At 35.3% G+C, this 24,089-nt stretch overlaps 1 long non-coding RNA gene across 1 annotated transcript in view; it reads left to right on the forward strand.

Annotated features, from left to right (window-relative positions):
- LOC136012586 (uncharacterized) overlaps positions 1-21,908 on the forward strand; it is a 102,143-nt gene extending 80,235 nt beyond the window's left edge. Inside the window, exon 2 of the long non-coding RNA XR_010611835.1 lies at positions 21,583-21,908. This is a non-coding gene — a long non-coding RNA (uncharacterized LOC136012586). The remainder of the gene's footprint in view (positions 1-21,582) is intronic.
- Positions 21,909-24,089: the final 2,181 nt, after the last annotated feature.

The raw sequence follows: 24,089 nt of genomic DNA on the forward strand, positions 1-24,089 counted from the left end.
TCAAAAAGGTTCTTTTTTGTAAATTTTAAATTAACATTAGTTCCATAGTGTGCTATATTTTTCCTTCTCCCATTCAAGTTATTACAAGCTTCTGTCAAAAGTCATTTTCTTCCAACAGTGTAACAGAGATGTCAGCTAGTTTGAATGGTAATAGTTTTATTGCTTTTTGGTTTACTTTTGAAGAAACAAAATTTTGTAAAATGCTTTTCGAAATTGCTGACTTCAAAGTACAACTTGACTTGTACAATGAATTTAACTGTGCTGTGAAGAAAAAGTATATGTTTTCATCTGAAAGATTAATTTTTACTTACAGAATTGTGGTTTAACCAGGCTTCCAGCCAAACGATTATTTTAGATTTATATGTTTTGTATGTCCATAGTCTCCAAAGAGATGTCATTAAAGTCTGGTAATTGTTAGCCTTTTGAGAAGGGCATGTACTTATAAATAAATGCTTTAGCATTAATTTTTGAGGAACAAGCTAGGCGACTTCTTTGTGTGGATTTGAACTGAAATTTGCTTTACATTGTAAATAACTTTGTGTGTTTGTCATTTAATTTGTAGTATTGCTCCCTACTATGAGCTAGATAATGCAAAACTCTTGGATAAGATCATTTCTTTGTATCTGGTGCATGAGTTTCAAAGCCAGAGTCGTACTGCAGTATCATAGGTCAAGAAAACATTCAGCTGGGAGTTCGGGTGGAGCAAACAGCAAGCACTCAAACAAACAAAATCCCATTGTTTTCGGAACAGATGGTGTCCCCACAAATTTTGGGCATAATACAGAAGGTCCTACTGAAACAGCATGCCCTTGGCTTGTACCCTTTGATTGTTTTACCTGGTGGTTGTACCAGGCACCCGAGGTTACATTTAAGAACAGCTGTTTTGCATAGATTGTTGGAAGTTTGTGTCTTTCAGTTCCAGGAGAAATCCTGTAAGCGCTGTTGAGAAGTTAGGCTGCTCCAGGAGCATCATAAGCAAAATATAAGTCATGGTCCAGGACACATCACCATGTTCTTATTAGGTGATTTTTTTAACCATCTTTGTCTATTTCTGTAATTTTAAATAGAGGTGCTCTTCTACTAAAATTCTCTCAGGAGCTGAGAGGTAGTGTTTGTTTCTGATGCTAAACTCTATAAATCAATTCCTTTTAAAGTGAAAAACCAGAAAAGGTCGAAGTGCCTCCCTCAGGTAACTGTGCCAGTGCAGAGCATTGAAAATCATCACTAACATTGTTCATGTTCCTGTTTACTCATTTCTTATTTAATTCTGAAATAAATTTGGAAGAGTTCTGAACATGAAGAGAGCGTTACAAAGCTGTAGCAACATGAGACACATGCACATGCTTAGTAAAATTTAGTGTGAGTATACTCAACTTGTTTTTTACTTAAGGCAGATTTTTATGAGAATCTTAAAACAGGATACATATTGGATAAGTTTTGACTTTAAGGTCCTTGCCAGTTACAGTTGTGGTGTTTCATGTGCATAAAAAGGATTTTGAGTGATATAGCTGTAAGTGCATGTTTTAGAAGAGCCATTATATTGAATCTATTCTAGAACATATCTGTAAAAGAAGTTTTGGAAAAAAAGAAATCAGCATAATATATCCACTTGTACATGCCAGTGCATTCTAATATATTATTTTTCATACTGCATTTTACAGTTTGCTATCAGTTGTCCTCAGTGATTTCTCTCAGTGATAGATAACTGCTTTTGAAATGTTTGTGTGTGAAGTATGAACCTCAGTGCTATATAAATAGGATTTTATTCTAACATTCTTAAATACCTTTATTCTGAAAATGGCTGTAATTGCAGCTCTGGGTTCTGTTTTGCTTTTCTCTTAGCATTCTAAGGGGTGCAGTTTTTAAAGGCCACTGTCTATCATACTTACTGAGGATTTTCTCTGCAAAAAAAAAAATCACATTTAAGCAAGAGGAAATTGTGTGAATCTTTTTATCAAAGAAGAGCAGTGTGAAAGCTGTTGTACGTGATTCTTTCACAGGCAAGCTTACAGTTTGGTTGTGTGTTACAGGTTCCCTAGTTTAATTCGTCTTACCAGACCCACATTATATTATCTCTGGGGAAGTCTGGAAGGCCACTCAGTTAATGCTTCACTTCTACTAGGTGTTATGTCCCTAGATTTGAAAGTAACTTCTGCTTTGTAGTTGTGCATCTGGACAAGTCCTGCTTTGTTACAAATATCCCCTGGTCTTCCAACACAAAGTGACTTAATGACCATGAATACTATTAGTGAAGCCCTTAATAAAGAGAAGCTGAGGATGGCCCATCCCTGGCAGTGTTCAAGGCCAGGCTGGTCGGGGCTTTGAGCAACCTGGTCTAGTGAAAGGTGTGGCAGGAGATTTGGAACTAGAACATCTTTAAGGTCCCTTCCGAACCAAACTGTTCTGTGATTCTATTAAAACTAAATTGGTATTTCTAAAATAAGTGCTATCTGCAGGACAGGATATGTTAGTGGGTATTTTTGAAAATATTACATACGTTGTAGCATACATTAAGTATGATTATTGTTCTTTTTATGTAAAGTGGGAGGCTTTAGAAAGAAGAAGCTCATCAGGATGAAGAATAGAGATGTGATTTCAATGTTTATTGAAAAGGGCAATTCAAGATAATTATTATAACTGATAACTTGCACCTGCTGCCTTTTTTGTTTCTCCTATTTCTCTGCTGTATCACTCAGTTGCTATAATTCTCTTAAAGAGCTTGCGAAACCTTTGAGTTCATAACTTAGTTAATTTCTCAGATTTTATTAAAACGCTATGAAGGTGCTGTTTCCTTTAGGATAGTTAATCAACTGATTATACCTAAGACCAAATTGTATGTTTAAAATAATTGGTTCAGTATGCTGATTGAGTCATATTCATGATTCTTGGAGCAGTGTGGTTCTTTTTGAATGAAACTTGTTCAAGGTATGGTATTTTCCCGATTTTAAAAGAATTTGAGATTCTTATAGCAAAGATATTAATTTGCAGTCCAGTCTTATTTCATGCAATTGTAGTAGAATAACTGAGGCTGAGAAAACATGGTGAAGAAACATGGAAGCCGGCAAAAAAGGGGACACAGCAAAACATATACATGCTTAAATCTAACTCAGACACTAGCTAATCATACCCTGGCAGCGCTGTGGTGGGTAGAGAAGTTAATACGCAAATAACCACATTACCTTACAGCTTAAACATGATTTAAAATATTTGGTTGGTTGTTTCAGTGGGTTCAAGTTTGTATCCAAAGACCCATTTTAGCAGTCTCATGTCTACTTAATTTTCGTAGTCAGTGGGTCTTGTCTACTGCTATTTCATTGAAATAACACTGACAAATCCTGAAGACATTACAAAATCAAACCAAACTCAAAACTAGAAAGGACCCCAAACAATATTCCTTCTTCATAAGATCACACCCTTCCTGCCTAGCACACATATATGAATGCATACGTGTCTAACCTGTTCAGAAAGAGCTCTAACAATGTTGGTTCCACAGGCTGCTGAAGAACGTGGGAGTTCAAGGTGATAGGGCTTTAGTATTTTTTCCAAGTATCTAATCACATCAGCAAATAATTCTCAAACTGTCAGAGAAAGAAAGGACACACGGTAAGAAATATTGCATCTGTGGTTAATTTCCAATGATAAATGCAATGTATGTCATAGTCTGAGCCTTACAAAAGAGTGAAATTGATCCTAGAAATGGCTGGAAGAGGTACTATTGACTTCTCTATCTCCTAGTCATTGCTAACACTTCTGCTAGGAAGCATTTATGTTGCTCATAACCTATTTGTTTAGTACTGCTTGCTTTGTTGATCATCTTCCACATAAAGAAAATATTCTGTGCTTATGTTGGAAGATTTTCTGGTTCATCTCTTCCTGGTGGTTCTGTGCTAAGCCAATTTTATGAAACCTAATTAGCAGTGTAGAACTTTCTCAATGTAGTTTAATCTGGGTCTGATTTGATGGCATGGTATGTCACATTTTACTAAGAAAACTGAACAAGTTTGTTATCTAAGCAAAATTGGGTGGGAACTGGCTTAATGGATACATTTCTTAATTTCATGCTGATTGTTATTATAATTTTAAAAATATATAAAACAGCATGCAAAAGTCTGATGCAGATCAGAAGTATAATAATTTGGTGTTCTTTCTCAGTGACACTTTTTGTCTACTGAACAAGTCCAAAGAATAAACATGTGCAAAGCCAATTTTCTCTTCTTACGTGTAATCCATTAAAGTTATTTTTGTGATGCAAAATTTCTGACTTGCACTTAAACAAAATGTAAAACTTAACCTGCAATTTTTAAAGATGGCACGTAAATCATAAGTACAATGTCTATACAACTGGACGTATTTGCAGCTTTTAAAATTGTGTTCCACTTTTCCGTCGATTTTTGAGTTGACTTTTTTATATATTTGACTCTTTTACCCCACTAATGAAACAGGATTGCTGCATTGCTATTTGCCCAATCTCTAATTTTTTATAGTTTTTTACAAGGTTTTTGGTTTTTCTCATCCTGACAGGAAGGACGGAGTATCATGCATCTACATTTCCCTGTGGTATTTTGAAAAATCTGAGGTGTGAGGAAATAGCATCTAGAATCATTGTGTTTAGAGGATGTGGAAAAGAAAAGGGATGTCTTGAGTTTCCAGCAAAATCAGAGACCTAGGGTCCAGGCTGGTCTGTGACTGAGGCTCACCACCATTGTACAGAGGTCCGCAGCAGGGAGTGCTCCTTAGCAATGGTGTCTCCCTACACTGGCTTCAAGCTCCCTCTTAAAGCTCCCTCTGGGACAGGCTGGCTTGCATTGTCTCACTAATCCATGTAACTATAGTAGATTCCATTCAGGGAAAAACAAATATCACAAATCCCTTTTTCCTCAAATGTCGCATGACAAAATGTAACTCGTGTCTGTACTTTTTCAGTCATGAAACAAAATCCTAATGTTGTCCATTTTTTATGCAATGCTGTTTATTCTTTTCAGTCTGAGGCTGTCAGAGAAGAATGATACTTTAGAAAGATACTGATACTTGTTAAGAACAAAATAATCCAGTGTTACTTAGGAGGTGGCATTGCTAGAGAAATGCAGTGTAGCAACTTTTGATGACTTAGTTGAATTCATGTGCTAAAATTAAGTACCTCCTTCTGTCTCTACTACAGAAGTAGTAAAACTGGACAATGTGTGAGAAACTGTTCAGTGTGGTCAGCAGCCAGCTTAATCTGTTGTTAGAAATAGTATCTACATAGCGAACTTCAAAGTTAGGGAAAAATACTTTTTCCTAATAATAATAAAAAATATTTATTTTTAGTATTGTGGTCATACAATGTCTAAAAGTTATAATTTGTTAAAATCAAGTGTTATAAGACAGAAACAGCTCTTACTTTTTGATTAAAAATAGCAGCAATGCTATCATATGCAGAAGTTTTAAAATGCCCTGCTTCTCCTAAGTTTTATAGCACTAAACCCACACACACACAAAGTGACAAGCTTTTAAAAAAACATACATAGGTTAGACAAGTGTGTGAAAGGAGGCTTTGGCTAGGAGGATGGGCAGACTGACAAGGAAGTTATATTCAATGGAAATGGAAAAGGTTAGGGGAAAGGAATGAGAACGAGAATGGAATACAGAGGAATTGCCTTATTTTTAGGTGGAAAAGGGAAGATTCTCTTGATCTTGCTAAAAGATTGTTATTTGAACGCAGAGGAACTAGCTGGCACCATTTTTCTATTAGTGACTACTAGAATCAGGAGTGCTATTGGCTAATTATAGTTGCAAATATTTTGTTAAACCAAGTGAAGTATAGAGATGAAAAGGTATTCTTTAAGAGACATTTTGAGAGTAATCTCTCACATACACATAAACATTGTGGATAGATTTTCTTAGTTTCTGTTCTACTCTTTCTTGATATGAATAAATTCAGGACTTATAATCTGTTTATGATGGATTATTAGCAAGAGTAGTAAAATTCATCTTCATGCAGGGGATCATCACTGGGCTACGAACAACTTAAGAGATAATTTAGTGCTCTAATCTTCTGCAGTTAATGCATAACTGCATGTGGGATTCCTGATAGAGGAGGAGGAGAATCAATCCAATTCTGAAAGAATGTTCATTACTGACTGGAAGGAAGAAAAGTGAGAAGCAGAACAAAACGTAAACTAAGACACTGAAGATCCTTTAATAATCAAAGGCTCGGTGATTTATTTATTTAGCGACAAGTTTAAAGCAATGGAGTTTGTTTCTAAAAGTCATCACAGTGGTGGGCTTGGGAGATGAAAGAGAAAATAAGGAAGGAATTGGTTGGTTAGTCTGTCCTTAGCTGTTATGATAATGTAAGCAATTACCACATGCCCTTTCCCTCTCTTCCATTTGTGGCACTGAATAATATTAGCCGTGATAGTTGTGTGTTTTAATGGTGGTGGAGAAAAAAATTACTTTTTTTTTTAATCACCACATTATGTTAAATTCACAGGTGTTACAAAATTAACGTAGATTGAAATATAGCTGATTCACTGTTTGTTTTTTTTTTTTTTTTTTTTGCTTGCTTTTAAGTTAATACCTGTAGGCATCTCTGGAGTTATTTCTGTGATTGAGATGTTTTTCAAGCCTTGCCATTTCCCTAAGTAACTGTTCTGTTTTCAGTTGCTGGTAAATGCAACTATGTGAGAACAGGCAGATGAGACTACTGACCCGTAACCATCTATATTGCCAATTTTCAAACTTCTGTTTTCCAGTTGGGCTCTCCTAATCATCTTTGTATTTCTTAAGTTGCTGTGCACAGCTGAAGTCAAGTACAGAATGGTCCAGTAGCTGATTGTAGGTTTGGTTATTGATTGTACTGGGATTTTCTTATGCCGAAGAAATTACTGAGCTCAGATCTATTTAGCATCCCTGAATACCTTTCCAGAGGTAGCCAGGATACTTTTTAGTGTTCACTGATATTTGTAGATTGTGCAGGAACGAATGAGACAGAAAAGAATTTGAAAAACTTACTCTTGCAGTACTTAGAAGAAAATTTCTTTGGGATGTGTTATTGTTTTGCCCAGATTGAAACCTAACACCCTTGATGAACTGAAGTAAGTAAGCAAATGTGTTTAAATTAACACATCATGTTGTCCTCTCTACATCTCATCCAAATGTTTCTTTATCTCATGCAAATCAAACCATCACAAAATCTGAATTTTAAGAATTAAGATTCTTCAACGTGATGGAAACTGACAGCCATAAAATTTTCAACAGTGAACAGGCATTCGTACAGTTATTTTCTTGTCTTTGTAATAAATATGATGAAGGAAAATAAAGATTTGAACTAAAGATTCAGTTTGTTATTTCTGGGTGGTTTCTGAGCAGCTGGTATTGAGAATTTGTAAGCCAAGGAAAATCCCTTTATGTCCATAAATCAGTTTCTTCTCAGTAAATGCGACCTTCCTTCAGAGCTGTACCAGAGAATTGAAGCTTTAACTGGTACATTTTGAAACTTGCTGTTCTTTTATTTGGAGGTTGTCGTGGTTTCAGCTGGAACTTTGTTTCTTTGTTTTGTGTTTTTTGGTGTGGTTTTTTTTTTTTTTTTGTTTGTTTGTTTGTTTCTTTTTTTTGTGTGTGTGTTTTTTTTTTTTTTTTGTTTTCTCTTTTTTTCTTCCTAGTAGCTGGTGCTGGGCTGTGCTTTGGCTTTAGTCTGAGAACAATGCTGATCACACACGGGTGGTTTAGTTGTTGCTTAGCAGCACTTACCCTGATCAAGCGCTTACCCTGATGAGACCCTTTTCTGTCTCTCATGCTCTGCCAGTGAGGAGGGCCACAAGAAGCTGGGAGGGAACAGAGACAGGACACCTGACCCAAACTAGCCAAAGGGCTATTCCATACCACAGCACGTCATGCCCGAATATTAACACGGGGAGTCACCTGGGAAGGCTAGATTGCTGCTTAGAGCAGCAATATATAGAAAATGTGCATAGCATTGAATAACAGTGTCTGAATAAAGAACTGCAGTTCACAGGAAACCGTCCGGTTGCCATATGTTTTTAGACTAGCCCAATTGTACCTGATTATCACTTCTTCTATGTACTTTAACCTTTATGTGCATGTAAAAGAGCTGAGCTTGCAAAAGGTAAGTAAAAGCCAACAGATCTTTTAGAAAAGAACGGGCATTTTTTTTAATATACTTTGCTTGCAAGATTACCCTGTAAATTAAACTCTTATACACACATGCAAGTTTGTTTTGTTAAGTCTCTTCTATATGAAGAGTCCTACTGAAGATAGTGGTTTTTCTCAGAGAGAGAAAAGGGGAAGGTTTCTTTGTACAGCTTTAGGATAAGCAAATTAATTTCCTTAGTTTTATGCTTTTTGGGGACTGCTGTTGGAGAATGTATCCGCAGTCCCTATCAGGAAACAGAGATTGCTAGCACCAAGGTGGCTTGGGTTTTGTGCAAATCAAGAGTATTAGAGGTGGCACGGCTTTATCAGAATTCAGAAAATAGGATTGTCAGCTTAACCAGGATGAGTGGCCAGGAGCTGATTACCTGGAATGCATTTAATGCCATTTAAATTCAGTTTATAAAGAGCTGTGAAACCTTATGTTGGATTATAGGCACACTTACATGCTGACTTGGAAGGGTTCTTTAAAATACTTCATTAGTATTGTAGCCAGAATTAAAGCTATAAAGAGAAACCTAAAGCTGTAGTAGCCATTTGGGCAACTTTTTTTTTTTTTTTATTGTAGTTACCACAAAGTGGAACCCTTGCAAAGGGGGATGTCCAGGGTTCTACCTCACTGAAGTTCTACCTTAGTGAATTGTCATAAATATTTTATATGCTACATGTCTGTAATGTGGCAGGGATCTGTAATGAAAATGAAACATTTTTGTCCTTTGCCTGTGTGACTTCTAATGACGAAGCTTGTTCACCATTTTAGAAATGAGACACATTCTGAAATGTGGCTGTAACAAAGCTCCACTTTTCCTATCAACATACTCTCTATCTACGGAAGCCAGGACTAACCCTATACACTGTTTTTCCAACGTTGAGACCCAGCAGAGCACCTTTTCTGATTGGCCTGCTGCTTGGGTCAGCAAGTAGTCTTTGATACTATGCAGTATCCCCCTGGATGTCTTATACTCTGCTATGTTGCCTCTAGCAGATGATGCCGTGAAGTCTCCCGCAAGAACCAGGGCTTGTGAATGTTGAGACTACTCCTATCTGCCTGTAGAGGGCCTTATCTGCTTGTTCTTTCTGGCTAGGTGGTCTGTAGCAGACGCTAATTAGGATATGCTCTTTACCTGTTTTCTTTTTAATCCTCATCCATAAATTCTCAGTTGGCTCATCATTCATCTACAAGTAGAACTCCATGAATTCAGCTGTTCTGTCTTAGTCTGTTAAGCATTCCTTAGCCCTACCTGATTATCAAAGACCTGAGTAAATACTGAGTATGTGAAATAATGTCAGGAAATACTGATGTAAGTTGATACAAAATTCTTACTGGAAAGACCTGTTACTTCCTTTGACAAGTCAACACAAATTGGTAAGTATATTTAAAGAGGTGCTGCTAATGCAGAATACAGGGACTAAAGCTAGAATACTTTCTGCAGTTCATAGGGATTTTGTAAGCTGTTAAGGGCTTGTTGGAGTTTGAGGAAAAGAGATAGGAGCTACACAGATTTGGCTAATATATCTGACAAGCCACAAAATCTAAAGGAAATGGCAGCTTGCATTTTATGTATTTCTAAACTTTACATATGTGAGTCCAAAGAACATCATTTAGGCTGAATGGCTTTTTCCTTTAATTCCTGAAGTATGAGTAGAATCAAGGTCTGAAAAAGCTTTGTTATGCTAGAAGTGTTGCAAACAGTTTTGTTGCAGTCACTTCTTTTCTGATCCAGATTGACAGAAAAATTAATGTAGCTTTTGGTACCACATGTGAACAACCTGGAGGGTGGTTTTTTTTTTTTTTTCTGTTTTATTTTGCTTTTAGTGTGTGGTTTTGTGTGGGTTTTTTTTTTTAATTATTTTTATTTATTTATTCTGAAGTCTTTGGAGGAGACAAAATTTGTCTTTCAAATTCTAGTTTAGAAGACTGCAAATCCCTGCAAATTAAACCAGTGGATTTTCATGTTAGTAGAGCTGGCAGTTGTGGGTTAGAGTCTTTATTAGACCTTGACCAGGGAAATGAAGACTGATTTTCCTGTGCATAAGGCAGTGGTTAGTTGTGGGAGCTACTTAGTCAATTAGAGAAGCACTTAGAAATGAAAATTAGGCTATTTATGTTGCCTTTTAAAGACACTTCTTTTCACTGAAGGAAGAATGTTAGAGGCTTTCTGCATATCCTTCCATTCCCTGTCTCCAGTACCTGGGGATATACTAGGTGACTGCAAGTTCTTGCAGCTGTGTTGCGTATAAGAGAAAGAACACTAGCGAGCTTAAGAACGGTTTAAAGAGGAGTGGTGCCATACAGAAAAGGCAAAAGACATCCCATAATGGGAAGCTGGGATGAGACACACACGTTTGTGTTCTTACTAAAATCTATGGCTCCTGCAAGAGAAAGAGCATACTTGCAGAAAATCAATTCTGCCTAATTATCTAAGAAGTAGTTTTAAATTGGCTCTGAATCAAAACCAAAGCCAAAGCCTGTTAGAACAGGAGGGAAGAGATGTGAAAGGTGAACTCATGGTAAATTACTTAAACTGTTCTGGTCTTTGGGTGTTAAAGTTACATAAAGCTCTATTCCTTGCTCTGTTGAAAAGTTCTTCTGAGCGTTTAGACAAGATGATTTTCCTCTTTGTGCCTCAGTTTAAAGAGAAAAATGGGAGATTCTTACTCTACTTTACCTTTGTTTTAAACTTACTCTATTTATAGCATTCTTCACATGCATTCCCTGTACAGCTGCCTGTACAGACTTTCTATGTAAAAAGCTCTGAGAGGGTCACTTAGTATAAAGGGGGTGCAAATAATAATAAAATACAGTTTGAAAATGTTAATGGCTTGATGTTTTAAACCTGTGATTCTCTTTTTGTAAAATTTTATGAAGATAGAATAATGGGAGTAGAAGTCAATGGGCAGAGAGTAATATAACATTAGGTATGTTTCAGAAAGTATTACTTATTTCAACATTGTTGGTATAGTAAAATTTAGATTAATGACAGTTTGGTGGGAATTAGAAGTCTAATTGGATTTTTTACTAGCTTTATTAAGTGAGAGGGAGTTATAAAATTGTTAAGTAGGCTGTATTCAGGTTGTCTAGCTAAACTACAGTTCTCCAGCAGCAGCCCCTAAACTCAACTTCACCCTTGATGTCTAAAAGCAGCACGTGTTTTGGAGCAAAGAGTGCTTAACAGTTTTGCATAGTCTTTTCCATTTATACTCAGAGACAGTCTGATTGCCTGTTCTGTTTCTTTTGTGATTTGGTGACTGAAAAGAAATGCCTAATCTCTGCCTGCCCTCTATTGAAGATTTAACAGAGAAATGACCGTAATTCATTCAGAGTACATTGGATTTAATGCAAGACTTGTTACTTTCATTTCAGAAATCCAGGTGATTGGGGGGTAGGGAGGAGACCTCTTTCAAAATGTGCTGATAATATAAGTACTTGTTCAGACTGAAGAAATTTCATTTTTGTCTCCTGTTTCTTGGTTACTGATTTGAGCTTGGACAGCCAGATGTGTACTGGCTCAGGATGCTTCACAGACAGTTCAAGGATGGCTGTGTTACAGCCGAGAGTGAGGTAGGTAGCCAAATGGAGTTAAATGAGAAGAGGCCTGCCTTTTTTCCCAGTGGTGGTTGTGTCTTCACATTCATTTTTTTTAAGTGAAAAAATGCTTGCATGGTCCTTTGATCAAGAACAGGGATAGTTGTCTTACTTCAGACAACTATCAGACACCAAAAAAAGAGAATGATTTAGGTTGGAAAAGACCCTTGAGATCATCAATTCCAACTGTTAACCTGACACTGCCAAGTCTACCACTAAACCATGTCCCCAAGCACCGTGTTCATTACATGTTAAGTTAAAAAGAATAGTTACTTAATGAGACTAAAATTTTGGGACTAGACAGGACCTTAATGGGGTGCATACTGACGTGTATGGTCCTCCATTGGTGTAGAACACTTGAGTTGCTTCATCTGTTGAATTAGAACCTAATTAAGTTGCATGTCTGTCTAGAGGCTCATGTATTAATCAGATGCAGAAATTATTAAAGAGTGGGGAAAAATGTTCTAACAAGTACTGGGAGAATGATCTGTGTGTTGTGTACTATGAGACTATGCAATGAGAACTGTATTTTTAAGAGACTATTCTATTAGATGCCATTAATAAAACTACTGTTATAGACCAAAGAAATAAACACATTTTTTCCCCAGTTGGTCCTGACTAGGTCTCATTTGGAGTACTATATTTATTCAGTATAGCAATTTAAAATGACAAATTGAAGCCTTAATGATAGTCCAGAAAATTGAGGTTACAAGGAAGCCTACAAGTGTGGAACTATATGCAGTTATCATAAAATAAAAAAAGGGAGAAAGAAAATTGATAGTGTAGAGAAAGGGGAAGATTTATAAATTGGGCAAGATACAGCAGTTGTTTGATAATGGGAGCAGAGAAAACAGGGAATTATGGAAAGTAAGAGAGAAAATATTGTCAGAGAAATGCATGAAAATGCTTACTGTCTAGAATGAAAAAGCATGTTTTACAGGTGCTTTTGGTAGAGGAAGATGCTCTATTGAGGCAACCACCATCAAAGACTAGTATATGAACAGACTTTTTTTATTCATGTTTCATTAATGGCTTTATTAGTATAATTGCTGAAGCAATGCTGCATCATAAGGCTAGACAGCTTTTTTGTGGTGTCCAATCAAATACATATTATCCCATTTTAAACGGTTTATTGAGATGAAAATAAGAGTTCGTATGGTTCTTAAGATACTGTGTTTCCATCAACTATACCAGTTGTCAGTGTCACTTTGAGTATAGTTAAAAGGTTCATGTTTACTGCTGCAGTGTCATGACTGTAGGTACTAAAGAGGTACTGTCTGTTAGGGAGAACTGAAAACTTCAGGAAACATTTTGGAGTCACTGATACATACTTTATTGATTTTGAAAATATTGGTAGATAAGCGAAAATGTTGATATTATCCAGTGTTGGAGATAATTTATTGGTTAGTTAATACCATGCTTTTCAAGTTCCTTGGAATAATGGATCCATTTGGGGAATGGCATCTGCTTTGTGTGCAATAAACCACCTTCAGTTTGGCAACCTATTCATCGACTTAAATGTGCATGAAAAAACATGTGAATCAGTACATTTAACGTCAAATATGTCTTTGAATGCTCTGGGTTTTGTAATGGTGTGTGATTAGCCCTCTACCAGTGAACTGCTTCTTTAAAGACATAATGGATAAGGTGATGAACATCATTTAACTTAAGAAACACTTAAGTCCCCCCTCTTGGTTGTGATTTTGCAGGCTAAAGAGGAGTGATTAATGTTAGAAGACTTCAGATTAAGCAAATAGAGACACTTCTGAGAATTGTGTGTGTTCTCTTTTAAAGTGAATGTTCAGTCAGTTGAAAGGTTTGCAAGGTCTAAATTGTTACGGTTTTGGGTGTTCTTTTGAAAAGCTTTTGACACTGACAGTTACCACTATTAAAATACTGTGGCCTTTTCTGGGAGGTTAGTCTTGGGTTTTAAATACGTCATCAGTTTGAACAGCTACAGTGTACTTTATGGTTGACATTACTATTGTCATGTTAGATTAATTGCTGACATTTTTCTAATTAAAATCACTTGGGCATCTGAATTAGCTGTCACCTTATTGCACTTTGGGGTATAAAAAGATCTGGGAAACTATATATAGAGGCAAGTGCTTTAATGAAGACAAATCGGGGAGGGATCAAACCCAGATAAATCCAGAAAATGCAAATCTTCTGAGCATTTCGAAATAGATATTAAAGGAATGTCTAGGTATCCCAAGCATTTTTATAGTTTCCTGGCCAGAGGATTGATCAAAACTAAATGTTACTTATGCGTAGGTATCTCTGTATTTGTACAGCAATAGTCACCCATAATGCTTTTCTATATGATGTTATTTCAAATTCAGGATGTTAGAGCGAAGATATTTAGTGAAAGAAATGGCTCTGAAATAAATATGAAGTTTAAATAAATTTATGCATAAAGTAGAAAAAGTGTTTCTATTTATATCTAAAAAAAACCCTAATAGAGTGGATTCATTTTTTAGCAAGCACAAGCGAAATGGAAAAATCTTCCTAATACAGAGGAGAGTCAAAAGATACATTACATGTAAAAATGTCCAGGTTGCATGTTGCAAGAAGTAAGGATGGTTATGAAATTAAGCATAATGTCTATATAAATAATCTTTTAAATTTTGTTTCTGCTCCAGATAGGAAAGCTGTAAGTGGACAAAAAGTAGTTTAAGTAGAAATCCAAAGGTATATAAATAGAGATGCAATCACCTGTAACTATCATTTGCATGTTCACCAAGAAGGGGGGAAAGGGGGAGGAGCAAAAGGAACATAATATATTGCTTTCCTTAACTGAATTCCTTGTGCTGTACTTGATCTCATGGATATTCAAATATATACCAAGATGGATATTTCAGTAATATAAATGTCTAATAAGTTCCTGTTAAGTTACTGAGATTTTCTGCTCTTAGAAGTTGTTACGCCTAAAATTGCTTAAATTTGATCCACATTTTAAATCTTAATAGTGAATGTAAGTTCATAGGCTGCACAATCTGAGAAAAGCAGAATATCTGGTGAACTGAGATTGTTCATATATGAAATCTCCTCAGAAAATCAGGTAAATCTTGAAAAGGCAAATCAGGATGAGCAGGTATATTAGCAAATTTGGACAAAGGGTCTGATGGAAGGCTTTGGTAAGAAGGTCAGGATGGGTCATGCAGTAGCAAAAAAAAAAAAGTAATCGTTTTTATTAGCAGCACGTAGCAAACATCCTTCAAAGACATTTGGGAGAAATGCATCATGTAGCCTACAGATGCCAGGGTTACAGTTCCTATGGCAAAAGGTTTCTGGGTGTGTGGGGTGTCTTTTCATGCCTGCAGCACAAAATTGCTTTAAGAAGCTTTGCTTGAGGGGTGTGTAGATGAATGTGTATCTGTTTAATTGCTCAATAAGGTAGAAAACCTTTATAAACAAGTGCACTCTTGAATATTCTTTTTTTTTTTTTTTGGCTTGACTATTCTTGACTTTTCTGCCTTTTTTTTTTTTTTTTTATATTTTTTATTTTTATGAGAATGGAGCAGTAGTAGACAAAAACCTGATAGACTTCTGTGAGTTCTATTCCATGCAGCTAGTGCACCTCTATGATTACGGACTTTATGAAGAGCTGTGTTCTTGAAGCAATAACCCTTGACATCTTACATCATGTATAACCTATAGAAAAGAGTAGAGGCATAGATTGATAGCTTGTGTTTGGGTGAACTAGTGGTGTATTAAACTACTAATAACTAAAATTGCTTTGGGAAAGGTAATTCTGTGATGTTTTAGAGATTAGATCATTACAATTTGAACATAAGAATAGACATGTTGAAATTTTTTTACAAGATGAAATACATTTAAGAATGACAGACCATGAATTTGGGATCCCAGGGTACCAAGAAATCCTTAACTTGAAATGCATCTGAATTATTAGTGCTTATGGTTTTGTTAGCCTACCTTTGAAGTTATTAGAGTTGGATGATCATAGAATCATAGAATACCGTGTTGGTAGGGACCTCAGGGATAATCATTATTTTATAAATTAATTTGAGCCATCATTGCAAATATTGTTAACAAAGTGACAAATTCTAAGAAACTGCTTTGGAATGGTTTTGAAGTCTCACTTCTGGACTATACCATGTAATTCTCTATAGAACAAGAACTAAAGACCCAGTAATTCAACATGTAAGCATTGGAACTAAGCTAATTAAACTAGCTTTAAAAATACTTAATGATTATATATTTAATTTAAAAAATATGAATATTATTGAAAATGCTGCAAGCATTTGGAAGTGTCTTAATGGTGTGGTAGCTTAAGGTAGAGTTTATTTAATAGAGTACTTGCTACAGAAAAGTTGTTAGCCCTGTGTAAAGTGTAAGTATATGAATCATTTCGATGGGTATGTCACTGTCACATTTTTTGATTCCTCAGTTGCAAATTAGAACAAGACAAGATTTTCAAGGTCAAAAGGCATTAAAGTAGGAGACAGTTCCTTAAGAAGAAAAAATGTGGCTATTCATATGCACCAAAAGCACACATGATTGAATAATATGAATAATAAGTTTTTCTTTTCTCTCTTCTTGTATTTAAATGAACCTTTTTATCTTTCATTGAATTGCAATATGGTTGATAATGTCCTGACTGTTACTGCAAATAGGTAAGTTACAACTATTTTTCTCTAATACAAATATTCGGTTGGATGTGAAGAATTAATAATTTTTTAATTCAGTATTAATTTTTAAGGCTGCTTACTGAGTATTGCATTATTTCTTTCTAATTAGAAGTTCAGTACAGGTTTGTGTTGTCCTTGCACAGCAGACAGACCAGGATGATCCCATCATTTCTATTCGTTAAAAGCTCTTGTTTGGTTTGAAAAATGTTACCTTCATATTTATTGTCATACAAAATAGCTGCTTGGTTTCAGGTTTTATATTGTCATTGTTATTGCTCTAATCCTTATAATCTGTTATATTTACTATGATTCTTTGTTCACTCACCTCTCACTGCACAGCCAAAAAGAAAAAAAAGCCTAAAAAACACCCAGAAAAACAAAACCCTAGTGGGTAAATTCTGAATTCTACAGCGGAAGTTCTTTTCTGCACTGAAGAAGTTAATATGCAATAAAAACGTAATGTGCTGATTTGGCCTTAGCTAGTATCTTAGAATTAATAAATAGAATCTCCCATAACTCCTTTTTTAAAAATTGATTTAATAATTTCCTCTACTTTACCAGCCAAATTTATTTCCAGAACAGCTTTTCTGCTGTTCCTGTTTTTAATTAAGAGGACCATAGATGTTAACTGCTTTTGGGTTTTGGTACCAATGCATCCACCATATAATTCACAAATATGTATTTTCTAGAAACTGAGTGCTATCTTTTTAAAAGAAATGCAAATCAGTTAATTAATGGCTGTTGGTTTTTCACTGCTGCAGCCTCAAAAGAAAGAGTTCATTTTTCTTTCTTTGACAGAGAAACTGTGACAATCAGCATACCTATTTTGATAGAAAAAAGGTTTCCAGTAAATGAGATTAACTCATAACACTAAACAGTGCATCAGAATTCCTACAACACTAAATAATGTATCATTTTCAAATAACTTACTTTCTGATTAGTCAGATCACATTACTTTCTGATTTTTCTCCACTTTACTGTGGGGTAAAATGATGCCAAATGCTTATTTAACAATGCATCCTTACTTCCTCTTTTCCTAATTATTGAATTACTTGCTGGCAGAACAGATTTTTTGCGAAGTTCTGATGACAAAAAGAAGCATTAACGTACTTCCCAAATCTGTGACTCAGTGTTCAAGGTCCTGTTTTTCCACAGCTTGAAACAATGCCTTTCATTAGCAGCTTATTAGAGCCTACCATGTACAGTCAAAAAAAACAAACAACAAAACAAACCCCCCAAAAAAACCCAAAAACCATAAAAGGTAATAAATACCAGATAAGAAAGGCAAAAGTGTTCAGACTGTTAGGACAGATAATTTATCAATTATCTTCACAAGTCTAAATCCAAGGAAAATATGCTATGAAAGCTCTCAACTTCATATTCTAGTGATAGATAATTTCTGTCCAAAGTACTTCTTGTTGTTTTTAATGCAGGGTACAGGGTATTTAAACTACTCTAAGCACACATGGTGGGATTAATTTAGTTGGTTTTAGACATATTTATCTCGACTCTTCTTATCATCAGTGAAGGGAAGTACTTTGAGAAATTCGATTTATTATTCTGAAGTACATGCTTGCCTTAGTATGGAAGAGATTTGTACTGATGAATTTAGTCATTATAAGGACAAGGCATTAAATTCTTGCTCTTAGTGACAAATCAAGTTGCTCTTAGTGTTATATTTAGAAAACCACAGATAATCTAAATTATGTGCCTTGAATTTTGTTCCAGTAACTCCTACTGTCAGGCTTTTTTCTGATATGACTGTAATAAGGAGTTTGCCTGAGATCCTGGGCATCTGAGTTTCTACAGCCCTTAACTCTATATGTAGATTTGACAGTAGTGCAATACAAAGTGCCATTTTCTAGGCATCTATTTTAAAGTTACTCCTTCGAGTTGTTACTTGGAATATAGAAATTTAAATAACTCTGTGGTAGTTCAACATAACAATTTGATTTTAGTTTAGTGATGTCTTCTTTCCAGAAAGATGCAAAATGTTGGATTGTATTTGAAAATAAATAGTGGCCAGTAGTGACACTCCTAGTGGCCCTTCTGTGGAATGAAGGATTTTATCAGGAGACACTACCTGTTAACAACATGATTGCCCTTTCAACAGTAACACTGTATGTGTTAGCCTGTGGCCACAGGCTAATTGTGGTGTTTGTTTATAATTGTGGTGAACATGATGAAGGCAGTCTTGCTAAGATTTACCCAATTTCTGCCTTAAGCTATTAAGGGATGAAATATTGATCCCATTAAAATTGTTTAAAATAAAAGATGCAGTCTGGTCAAATTATTGACTCCACCTATAATTTCCCCTTGGAAAAAATAGATCAACTGAAGTGTTGGTTTGGTTGGGGTTTTTTTTTAGTTTGTTTTAATATATATATATGTATATATATATTTAGGTACATTTTAGTCAGAGATTTTTAGAGAATACGTCAAAATATCCCCCCCCCCCCTGCCCCCCATAACCCCTCTTGCGTGTTGTTGCTTACTGGCAAATCTATTTCTTCAGTCTTGAAATCTAAAGTATTAAGATCTTTCTTTTGCATTGTTGGATTTTGAAGTATTCCATTTCAATCAGAGGTTTGTGGAGCACTTAGGAAACCTACTGAAGCAGACAAAAGTGACTTGTCACATTTTTGGCCAATAACTTGCCTATGTGAAAGAAAGCAGTTGCTGATACCTGTCACTGCCCATCATAAGTATCATCTGTGTATGACTGTCAGTCTAGTGTGAGTATGACAGTCAGAAAACTCCAAGTCAAACCTTCTTTCCTTTGAAGTGATGTGTACATATTGAGATGTTTGAAAGATGCAGGAGATAAAAAATATGAGTAAACTTTTGCCATTTCTTAAGTCATTAGTCTAAAGTTTAATGGTATTTACGTTTACTTAGTTTTTCCTGAATATACCAAGCAGGCTTTTATGAACTCGGTTTTAAGTATTTGAACTTGAAATGTTTGACTTTTAAATGCAAAGAGTTCATCTGCCCTGCTAACTGGGACTTCGAAATAACCTTGAAAAATAACAACTGAATAACATTCACTTTTGCTTTCAAAGTAACAAATATGTCTTGTTAAGTGCGTTTGGGGTTTTTTTTATGATTTTAAAAAATAATTACTGTTAAAAAAGTAAAACCAGCATTGTTCAGTTTATGTAGTTGCAGTGACTGAAGTTCTTCTTGAACTCACCATGGTATTTTCAACAAGAATTTAGTGCTTCACATTATGTCTGAAAGCCATGGGGGCATTAAGATGGCAGTTTTACAAAATAAAGGTTTATTTAAAACAGGGTATTGGAGCCTATTCTGGAGTATCTATTTTTAATGTGTAATAATCCCATTAGCAACATCTGTTTCTTATGTCATACACAGTACAATGTAACAGAAATGCCTGAGGCTTTCTGCTTCCAGAAATTTAATTTTACATCTAGCCCCAAAAGATTCATCCATCATCATGACATTAAATCCAGATCACTCTTTTTTTTAAAGCTGAAGCCTCACTGCCTTATGTCCTTGTAATCTCTTAGATTGCCTGTTACTTGGATCCTGGTTATGAAACTTGCATGAGGGTTGAGGAAGGGAGAGAACACGGTGCAGCAGAGTAAATGTGAATGAGCAGCTCAGCAGCTGACAGCTTAGGAAGAAACTGTTCATCTCTATCTCCAATCTCTTCTCCTGCTGGAGATACTGTGTCAATTACAGCAGTAAGAGGGTTTATAGTGGCACAGTATATGCACATAGAAATACATATGCATTTATGTACAAAGGCTGTATTCCCTATTCCCAGAATTAACCTTATTTAATATATGGCTTTCGAAGCAGGGGAAAAAAAAATCAGGTCTGCACCTGACCTAATTTATCTTGTTTTATTCTTGTTTATTCTGGACCTCATTTATCTTTGTTTTGGGACCAGGGCTTCCTTTGATTTAGCCAGGTATCTTTCTTGCTTATGCTTGCTTATGGTTGTTCAGTGGGTCTATTCTGGTGGTACCAGGCACCCATCCTGCATTCCCTGCTGGATTATTTCAGTTTACAAAACGGCTTTCTTGCTTTCCCTCTATCCTTAGTTCTTACCTTCCAGATTTTACTACTTGTATAGGTTTTCGCATACCCAGTTTGGAGAAATGTCTTAGTCTGTGTAGATTAAAACATTGGTCTGAATTAAGAGAGCCACAGAGGTTTCTGCTCACGAAGGATCTCTGCGGAAAAAAAAAATAGAGTAAATTCTATACATTTACTTTTTAAGCTGGACAATATGACCAATAATAATCATGCAGTTTAACTTGTTAATTAAGATGTTTACTTCGCTCACACAAAGAAGATATTTATTTCACAAAATAAGCCCATAATTATGGATCATTTACCTATAAAGTTAGCAGATGACAGATGCAGCTGTAGGGTTAACCATAGTCCTGATATAATTGTTACTTCTTTGGATTAAGTGGAATAATTCAAAACAGAGAACAGCTTAACATTATAGTGTTATATTTCACATGAAGTCAATGGTGCATTTGCTGCTTTTGCTTCTTTTTTAATGTGTCTGAATTGGCTCTTTCTAAATGGTGAATTTTAAATAAAGGCAGCTTTGATTTTCTGCTCCCTAGGAAAATTAACACTTGGAATATGTTTTCACATTGCTGTACATTGTATTCTTCTTTTGTATTCATTCCATGTAAACTTCGCTTTTTCAGCATCCCAACTAATTCTAATACCTGATAATATAGATTAGCTCTCTGAGTCCTTGTTGGAGGTCTGTCCTAAGAGAGAAGCATTGTCTGTGACAACAAAAAAAGCTTTTCAAAAATTTGTGTCGTCTGAAAACCAGTAGAAGAATTGCATGAGAAACTACTAAATATTTTTGGAGAGATGTGCTTGCAGTGTAGCAAAGTCCCATTATAAATTAAAATAAAATGCATTTTCTTTTTAGAATATTTCATTCTGTTCATTTTAAATCCATTTCTTCTGTTACATTTGTAACAGCCAAACTCTTCTTGTCATGTAGAATGAGGATTAGGGATGAAGGCTAGGAATTACATCCTTACAAATGAGTCCATGAGACTCTAAAGAATAAAAATCTTTGCAAGCAAGTGACAGTGGAATTTTTCTACTTATGCACAACTTAATCAAGTTTTTTAGAAAGGGGCGGGTTTTTCTGAAGCCTTTCAAACTGAGATTTTTCTTTCTGTGAAGCTTAGTTGCAGATGATGAGATTGAAGCTGAGGACCTATATTCACGCCTCCTGCTATCTAAAGAACTATGTTTGATCACCAGAACGGCCCTAAAACCCATGAAACCATCCGTTGTGAGCTTGTGCCGTTCCAGAGATGTCCAAAGAATGGATTTCCAAATCCAACAGTTTCTACAGACACTTCTCCTCCAGTGCTGGGCACAGATGCCTTCTTGATCTCAGACACAAGAGCTTTCAGGGCATTAGATTGTGGTGTCTTAAGATTTAGATTCCTCTGTAGCTGGTCTCAAGTTTTAACATTAATAAAATAGCAACTGTGGAAATACAATTACATGGATGTGTTTTAGGTTTTCTTCTTTGGAAAAAAACTTTTCCTTCTCCTAGCTAGACATGTAACTGTGGCTTTGCAGGCACTTCGGTTTGTGTTTGTGCATGATTCTATGTGTGGGAGCATGTGTGTGCAAGTCTGAACCAATCTATTTCAGTGTAGGCCAAAGTAGACTAAACTGTGTAGGATTATTCAACTGTTTGGCATGATGCAATGTTTTGGCCTTCGTTTCATACTGCTGGAAAGATGGATCATGTTCATCTGCTGAAAGAGATGAAACTGTAGGAAATTGTGTTCAACGGAAGAATTAATGTAATGGTAATGAAATTGGCAGATATGTAAAAGCAATCCATTGACATCCCATATGTTTATTTACATTGTGCATATGTTTAAAATCAGAAGAATTGAGCAGACATCTTGAAATATTCTTCAAACAGCATTAAAGATAAGAGCAAATATTTGCAAATACGATCAAATTATGCAGCTATCAAATACAATTTTCTGTAATTAGTGGGTAAGCAGAAGTTGTTGACTTTGTAATTACATGACAATTCTAAAGGAAGTTCACCTTTAATTTGTCTTAGTAAATACCTCCAGTGCGCTCAGAATTGAAATGCAGCACAGTTGTACTTTGACTCATTGACTGGAAGGCTAGCCTATGCTACAGAAGGAAATATATGAGAAGGCAGAATTTTCTGCCTGTGAAACATCCATATATTGTGAAAGGTCTCACTTAACAATTAGCTAGAATTTTGTCCTACCAGAACTGGAGCAGTGACTCTTTGACTGTCTCTGAGATATTCAGCACTAAGGGGAAAAGGTATTAAAGAAAGATGAAAGGTATTAATTGAAATGTGGAACTCAGGAGGAATATAGATACTTATTAAAGTCTGGGGGGAGATGAGTGATGTGCAAAGTAGAAAAACACATTGACCAGAAAAATAATTTGAAGGAAATAAATAGCAGGAAATAAAAAGTACTTGCTTTACAAGCTATGGCATTTTGAAACAAAACAAACAAGAGGAAGGATAATAAAAAAAAGATATATAAAAACTCAGTGTTGCTCTGAGAGTAGGTACTAGTAATCTAGAGTATGGAAGAAGTCTACAAGGAATAGATCCTGTGACAGGGTGACTGAATCTCAGTAGTTTTTCTGCATGAAATGAAAGAAAGAAATACTGAAGTAATAATAATAAAAAATAAGATGGATAAAAAAAATCTTAAGTATTTTGTAAGAGAGCTAGAGGTCTCTGTATCAGTAAGAATAGAATCATCAGCAGAACCTATGGGAAAAATATTTTAGATCATTATGAAACAAACTAAATGGAATGCTAAGAAATATACTGAGACATATGCACTGCTGGGTATGTGGAAATCCTTCCAGGTTTTTTTTTTTCCTATGAACTGGAAGACTCATCTGTCAAGAGAAAAATGGGGAACAAAGCCATTTTGCTAGTTGTCCAAATGGCAAATGAATTGTCCAGCCTTGAAGAAATTAAGAAGAAACAACTAATGAATAATTTTCTTATGCATGGCATAGCCAAAGTATACTGGCATACAGAAATACTGCTCTGTATTAATTTGATTAATTTTTTGAAAAATAAGTTACATAATTTGTTAGTTTTAAAAATACAGTTAATATTACTTTATTAGTGATTTATTGGCTTGAGACATGCATGCATTATACATAACCATGCATTTGAGATACTGTTAGATATGTTACATAATTAATAATTAGAAATTTTGTCTCCATTTTATATGAGAGGAAAAATGAAAGTTTGAAAGAATATGTAATTTGTAGAGTGACTGTAGTTGTATGATACAATCATACAGGTATAATTTAAAGTGTTTTAAAAATTCTTTGCTGTTGAATGGGTGTCCACCACTGCATATGTCACAGGATAATTGTATTGTGTGAAATTAGTTAATCCGAAGATATTCAAGAAAGGTAAGAAAGAAGAACGTATGACTTTGTACAGTGTGACCTTGGATTTGATTCACTTATCTTCGATACAGAGAGGCTGCAAAAGAAACCTTGTGTGTGTGCATAACTCTGAATTCCCTTTTAACTTTCATTAATGGGCAAAACCAATTCAACTGAGTAGATTACTTTTTCCCTATTATTTGACTGTGTTATTTGTGTTATCAAATTTGTGTTATTAATTCAAATGTCCAAGTCCA

Source organism: Lathamus discolor, chromosome 4 (genome assembly GCF_037157495.1).
Source record: "Lathamus discolor isolate bLatDis1 chromosome 4, bLatDis1.hap1, whole genome shotgun sequence".
In the NCBI taxonomy this organism is placed as follows: domain Eukaryota; kingdom Metazoa; phylum Chordata; class Aves; order Psittaciformes; family Psittacidae; genus Lathamus; species Lathamus discolor.